At 50.6% G+C, this 7,429-nt stretch overlaps 1 long non-coding RNA gene across 1 annotated transcript; it reads right to left on the reverse strand.

Annotated features, from left to right (window-relative positions):
* Positions 1-3,939: 3,939 nt before the first annotated feature.
* Positions 3,940-7,419, reverse strand: LOC123157086 (uncharacterized). Its single transcript, XR_006478668.1, has 3 exons — positions 6,809-7,419; positions 5,752-5,886; positions 3,940-3,999 (listed from the first exon to the last, which is right to left on the reverse strand). It is a non-coding gene; the product is annotated as an uncharacterized lncRNA (long non-coding RNA).
* Positions 7,420-7,429: the final 10 nt, after the last annotated feature.

The raw sequence follows: 7,429 nt of genomic DNA on the forward strand, positions 1-7,429 counted from the left end.
GGCTCGTGTTACGCTAAGACAAGGAGGCAGTGGTGTCACGTGCTCGTCTCGGCGGTAGCGATGACGTCCGCCTTGACTCGCGTTACCCTAAGATAGACAGGGTGGAAGTGGTGCCACGTGCTCATCTCGGCGTCCATTGTCTCTACTACGACAGCGTCCGCCTTGTCTCGTGTTACCCTAAGATAGACAGGGTGGCAGTGGTGTCACGTGCTTGTCTCGTTGTCCGTCGTTGCTACACCGACGATGTCCGCCTCGACTTGCATAACCCTAAAATAGATAGGGTGGAAGTGGTGTCACATGCTCGTCTCGGCGTCCGTCATCGCTACCACGACGACGTCCGCCTTGACTAGCGTTGCCTAAGATAGACAGGGTGGAAGTGGTGTCACGTGCTAGTGTCGACTTCCGTCGTCGCTATCGCAACGATGTCCACCTCGACTCACGTAAGCCTAAGTTAGACAGGGTGGAAGTGGTGTCATGTGCTCGTCTCGGCGTCTGTCGTTGCTACCACGACGACGCCCGCCTCGACTCACTTTACGCTAAGATAGGGAGTTAGTGGTGTCAAGTGCTCGTCTCGGCGTCCGTTGTCGCTACCGCGACGACGTTTGCCTCGACTCGCGTTACCTTAAGATAGACAGGGTGGTAGTGGTGCCACGTGCTCTTCTCGGCGTCCGACGTCGCTACCGCGATGACGTCCGCCTCGACTCACGTTACCTTAAGATAGCAGGGTGGAAGTGGTGTCATGTGCTCATCTCGGCGTCTGTCATCGCTGCCGCGACGATGTTTGCCTCAACTCGCGTTACGCTAAGACAGGGTTGCAGTGGTGTCACGTGCTCGTCTCGGTGTCCGTCATCGCGGTACCTCGACTTGCATGACCCTAAGATAGATAGGGTGCCCGTAATTTCATGTGCTTGTCTCGGCGTCCGGCGTCGCTACAGCGATGATGTCCGCCTCGACTCGCGTGACCCTAAGATAGACAGGGTGGCCATGGTGTCATGTGCTCGTCTCGATGTCCGTCGTCGCTACCGCGACGACGTCCGCCTCGACTCGTGTGACCCTAAGATAGACAGGGTGGAAGTGGTGTCACGTGCTCGTCTCGGCGTCCGTCGTTGCTACCGCGATGACGTCCGCCTCGACTCACGTTACCCTGAGATAGACAGGGTGGCCATGGTGTCACGTGCTTGTCCCATTGTCCGTCGTCGCTACAGCAACAATGTCCGCCTCGACTCGCATAACCCTAAAATAGACAGGGTGGAAGTGGTGTCACGTGCTCGTCTCGGCGTCCGTCATCGCTACCACGACGACGTCCGCCTTGACTAGCATTGCCCTAAGAAAGATAGGGTGGAAGTGGTGTCACGTGCTGGTCTCGGCGTCCGTCGTTGCTACCACGACAACGTCCACCTCGACTCGCGTAAGCCTAAGTTAGATAGGATGGAAGTGGTGTCACATGCTCGTCTCGGCGTCCGTCATTGCTACCACAATGACGTCCGCCTCGACTCGCGTTATGCTAAGACCAGGAGTTAGTGGTGTCAAGTGCTCGTCTCGGCGTCCGTCGTTGCTACGGCGACGATGTTTGCCTCGACTCGCGTTATCCTTAGACAGGGCGGTAGTGGTGCCACGTGCTCTTCTCGGCGTCCGTCGTCGCTACCGTGATGACGTCCGCCTCGACTCACGTTACCTTAAGATAGACAGGGTGGAAGTGGTGTCACGTGCTCATCTCGGCGTCTGTCATCGCTACCGCGACAACATTTGCCTCGACTTGCATTACGCTAAGACAGGGTTGAAGTGGTGTCACGTGCTCGTCTCGGCGTCCATCGTCGCGGTACCTCGACTCGCGTGACCCTAAGATAGACAGGGTGCCCGTAGTTTCACGTGCTCGTCTCGGCGTCCGGCATCGCTACAGCGACGACGTCCGCCTCGTCTCGCGTGACCCTAAGATAGATAGGGTGGTTGTGGTGTCATGTGCTCGTCTCGACGTCCATCGTCGCTACCGCGACGACGTCCGCCTCGACTCGCGTGACCCTAAGATAGACAGGGTGGAAGTGGTGTCACGTGCTCGTCTCGGCGTCCGTCGTTGCTACCACCATGACGTCCGCCTCGACTCCCGTTACGCTAAGACAGGGAGTTAGTGGTGTCAAGTGCTCGTCTCGGCGTCCGTCGTCGCTACCGCGATGACGTCCGCCTCGACTCACGTTACCTTAAGATAGACAGGGTGGAAGTGGTGTCACGTGCTCATCTCGGCGTGTGTCATCGCTACCGCGATGATGTTTGCCTCAACTCGCGTTACGCTAAGACAGGGTTGCAGTGGTGTCACGTGCTCGTCTCGACGTCTGTCGTCGCGGTACCTCGACTCGCGTGAACGTAAGATAGACAGGGTGCCCGTAGTTTCACGTGCTCGTCTCGGCATCCGGCGTCGCTACAGCGACGACGTCCGCCTCGTCTCGCGTGACCCTAAGATAGACAGGTTGGCCGTGGTGTCATGTGCTCGTCTCGACATCCGTCGTCGCTACCGCGACAACGTTCGCCTCGACTCGCGTGACCCTAAGATAGACAGGGTGGAAGTGGTGTCACGTGCTCATCTCGGTGTCCGTCGTTGGTACCTCTTGAGCACTGCGTTGGATTTCCCCGAAGAGGAGAGGATGATGCAGTAAAGTAGCGTAAGTATTTCCCTCAGTTTTTGAGAACTAAGGTATCAATCCAGTAGGAGACCACGCACAAGTCCCTCGTACCTACACAAAACGATAGCAACTCGCAACCAACGCTTAGGGGTTGTCAATCCCTTCACGGTCAGTTACGAGAGTGAGATCTGATAGAGATAATATTTTTGGTATTTTTGATAGATAGATGCAAAGTAAAAGTAAAGGCAAAGTAAAAACAAAGCAAGTAAATAAAGTGATATAGATTGATATGATGAGAATAGACCCGGGGGTCATAGGTTTCACTAGTGGCTTCTCTCAAGAGCATAAGTATTCTACGGTGGGTGAACAAATTACTGTTGAGCAATTGACAGAATTGAGCATAGTTATGAGTATATCTAGGCAATGATCATGTATATAGGCATCACGTCCAAAACAAGTAGATCGAAACGATTCTGCATCTACTACTATTACTCCACTCATCGACCGCTATACAGCTTGCATCTAGAGTATTAAGTAAAAACAGAGTAACGTCGTAAGCAAGATGACATGATGTAGAGGGATAAATTCATGCAATATGATAAAAGCCCCATCTTGTTATCCTCGATGGCAACAATACAATACGTGCCTTGCAACTCTTTCTGTCACTGAGTAAGGACACCGCAAGATTGAACCCAAAGCTAAGCACTTCTCCCATTGCAAGAACTACCAATCTAGTTGGCCAAACCAAAAAGATAATTCGAAGAGACTTGCAAAGATAACTCAATCATACATAAAAGAATTCAGAGAAGAATCAAATATTTTCCATAGATAATACTGGATCATAAATCCACAATTCATCGGGTCTCAACAAACACACCACAAAAAGAAGATTACATCGAATAGATCTCCACGAGAGAGGGGGGGAACATTGTATTGAGATCCAAAAAGAGAGAAGAAGCCATCTAGCTACTAGCTATGGACCCGAAGGTCTGAAGTAAACTACTCACACTTCATCGGAGGGGCTATGGTGATGATGTAGAAGCCCTCCATGGTGGATGCCCCCTCCGGCAGAGCTCCGGAACAGGCCCCAAGATGGGATCTCGTGGATACAGAAGGTTGCGGTGGTGGAATTAGGTTTTTGGCTCCTGTTCTGATTGTTCGGGGATACGTAGGTATATATAGGAGGAAGGAGTACGTCGGTGGAGCTCCGAGGGGCCCACGAGGTAGGGGGCGCGCCCAGGGGGGCGCTCTCCACCCTCGTGACCTCCTCGGGCACTGCTTGGAGTAGGGTCCAAGTCTCCTGGGTCACATTCGGTTGGAAAATCACGATCCCGAAGGTTTCATTCCGTTTGGACTCCGTTTGATATTATGTTTCTTTGAAATACTGAAAAAGGCAAAAAAAACAGCAATTCTGGGTTGGTCCTCCGGTTAATAGGTTAGTCCCAAAAGTAATATAAAAGTGGAGAATAAAGCCCAATATAGTCCAAAACAGTAGATAAAGTAGCATGAAGCAATCAAAAATTATAGATACGTTGGAGACGTATCAGGCATCCCCAAGCTTAATTCCTGCTCGTCCTCGAGTAGGTAAATGATAAAAAAAAATTGATGCGGAGTGATACTTTCGCGTCCGTCGAATTTTCTCGGCGTCCGTCGTCGCTACCACAATGACGTCCGCCTCGACTCGCGTTACACGAAGATAGACAGGGTGGCTGTGGTGTCACGTGCTCGTATCGGCGTCCATTGTCGCTACCGCGACGATGTTCGCCTCGACTCGCATGACCCTAAGATAGACATGGTGGCCGTGGTTTCACGTGCTCGTCTCGGCGTCCGTCGTTGCTACCATGACGATGTCTGCCTCGACTAGCGTTACTCTAAGATAGAAAGGGTGGAAGTGGTGTCACGTGCTCATCTCGGCGTCCGTCGTCGTTACCGCGACGATGTTCGCCTCGACTCGTGTTACCCTAAGATAGACAGGGTGGAAGTGGTGTCACGTGCTCGTCTCGGCGTCCGTCGTCGCTACCACGACGACGTCCGCCTCGACTCGCGTGAGCCTAAGATAGACAGGGTGGCAGTGGTGTCACATGCTCCACTTGGCGTCCGCCGTCGCTACCGCAACGACGTCTGCCTCGACTCGCGTTACCTTAAGATAGACAGGGTGGTCGTGGTGTTACGTGCTCGTCTCGGCGTCCGTCGTCGCTACCCGACGACGTTCGCCTCGACTCACGTTACCCTAAGATAGACACGGTGTAGTGGTGTCACGTGCTCGTCTCGGCGTCCGACGTCGCTACCGCAACGGCGTCTGCCTCGACTCGCGTTACCCTAAGATAGACAGGCTGGTCGTGGTGTCACGTGCTCGTCTCGGCGTTCGTCATCGCTACCGCGACGACGTCCGCCTCGACTCGCGTTACCTAAGATAGACGTGCATCGATGATCCTCAGCAGTTGAATGTTGATGCCAGGCAGGAGGGGGATGGCAACCTGCACACCCCTACACAGGTGCATCAAAATGTTGTGTCTACCATTGGTGCGTCTACCATGGGTGGCGTCGAGGTGCAGCTTAAGAAACTGAAACAGTCAGCAATAAGGAAGTGTTCCAAGTGCAAGCTGCCAGGCCATCGAAGGCCACAATGTCCTCAAAAGAACCCAGTAATGCTTAAAATTTCTGGACTAGCAGTGTTAATCTTATTGGATTTATTATGGTTATTATTTTTTTATATAGAAGCAGAAGGAACTAATTCCTTTATATGTCCTCCAAAAACAGGGGACATAAGCGGCACCGTGGGCTGGACTAGAGAGCTAAAACGCGATTGGGATGCTACTGGAAAGAAAAGGAGGCAATTATCTTCCTGGGGCACTTTTTTTTTGCATGGTGGGCGCAGAGAAAAACAATGAGCATTTTTACTTGTGTGTATGTTACTGAACCTGATACTAGCACGAAGAACAGTGGACAAAAAAAGGAAGTATCTTGTAAGGCCTTTGTTGTCGTTTTAGTGTGAAAGACTGCCTATAGAAAGATATCTATGCTGTAAGATATGAACATTTATGCTGTAAGTTATTAACCTATGAAAATTCAGTGAAAGGAGGAAATAAAAGGATGGTCTTCAAATGATGTTTACGGTTTACCATTGCTTAGTTACCTTTGTGGCGCTTTCAATGGTTGTTTTTCATCTTACTTATCCCTGGAGAGGTTAGATTCTCTATGGAGATATGTCAACTTGAATATCATCCCTGTTGTTCTGTTGTTTTTGTGGTCTGAGAATCAATTCCTCCTCCTACACAAAAGCACAACACAAAATTAGGAGTAGCGAGAAAAATGAGTTGTTCCTTTCTACTAAGAGGGGGTAAACTGATGTAAAATAAGGGCAGCTGCTGATTTCTTTGAACAATATTCAGATTTCATACATTAACTTGCTACAGAAAAACAAAGCGATTTTCAAAGAATTAGCTCATTCTCTGAACAACGGCAGCTGCTGATTTCCTTGCACAGTGTTCAGAATCCATACAATAAATTGCTACAGAAATACGAAACAATTTTCAGAGAATAGTTCCTTCTTGAACAAATGGCAGTTGCTGTCAGAATTCATACGACAACTTGCTACAGAAAAACAAATCAACTTTCAGAGAATTAGTACATTCTTGAACAGTGGCAGCTGCTATCCCCCTACAGAATATAAATGAACTGCTATTCTTAGTTCATTCACTGAAAAAATGCCATTGTTTCAGAGATGCATTTAGGGATTTTCTTTTTCCCATATCCACAGCCGGTTCCGATACTTCTATGGATTTTCGCAGAGATACTGCTACGTGATGCTCCGTCATCAACAAAAGATGAGACCAAGGTGGATGAGTTGCTGGCAAAAATCCGACTTTGTGTGAAACAGTAAACAATCTTCTTTTGTGAGAACAGAGCCACCAAGGTGGTCTGCTTTTCTTCAGTTTTGACATACACATTCCTTCTATATTTTCTTGTCCACCATCCTTACTGGATTAGTCCTTCCAAAACATTTAGATCATCTTCTTCCTCATGCTGAAAACGAGCAACATGTGCTCTGATGGCATCATAAGAGCAGAGCGGCAAAAATCACCATCCATGTGTTGCTCCCTGTCAAATCCGGGTGTTCGTGAGCTCGGAGACAGTGCCGCTGTTAGCCATGGACTCATCGGAAGGAAGAGGGGAGGGGAGGTGGGTTGTACCTGGACATCCTCTGAGGCGACGCGGAGTTGCGGACACCGTTGGGAAGCTTGGTGATGCGGGTGGGGACGACGCACGGGGGGAGGTCCAGCTCAGGTAGGAGGCACAGGAGCAAGGCCGTACGGGCGCCGAACAGGCACAGCCTCGCCGTATTGGCCGCTTCCGGCCCTGAAACTCGCGGAGCCCGTGCGGTTGCTGCACCTCACCGTATTGCCTGATGCTACCCTTTGCTGCCCTTGACCTCGCGGCGCTCGTGTGGGCGCGGCGCCTCGCCGTACTAGCCACCTCCCTTGCGGCGCTCGTGAGGCGCCTCGCCGAGGAGGGGAAGGGGAAGCAGCAGGGCAACTGCAGTGGAGGAGGGGATGGAAAAGGAAAAGGGAATAGGCGCACGTCTGGGGCTTTTCCAAAAAAGAAAAAAGGCTAGAAAGGGGAATAGGCAAAGCGACGAGCACAATCGGAATCGATCGCTCCCACGATTGGTCGCCAAGGAGTCGTTTCGATTAACTAATTACATTAATTAATTAAATTCTAACATTTACATATGTTGCCACAGTTATTTATCTTAATCTTGCTTTCAATAAGTATTTTGTTACTCAGCTTAATAAACATTTTTTTCATCACAC

Source organism: Triticum aestivum, chromosome 7B (assembly GCF_018294505.1).
Source record: "Triticum aestivum cultivar Chinese Spring chromosome 7B, IWGSC CS RefSeq v2.1, whole genome shotgun sequence".
In the NCBI taxonomy this organism is placed as follows: domain Eukaryota; kingdom Viridiplantae; phylum Streptophyta; class Magnoliopsida; order Poales; family Poaceae; genus Triticum; species Triticum aestivum.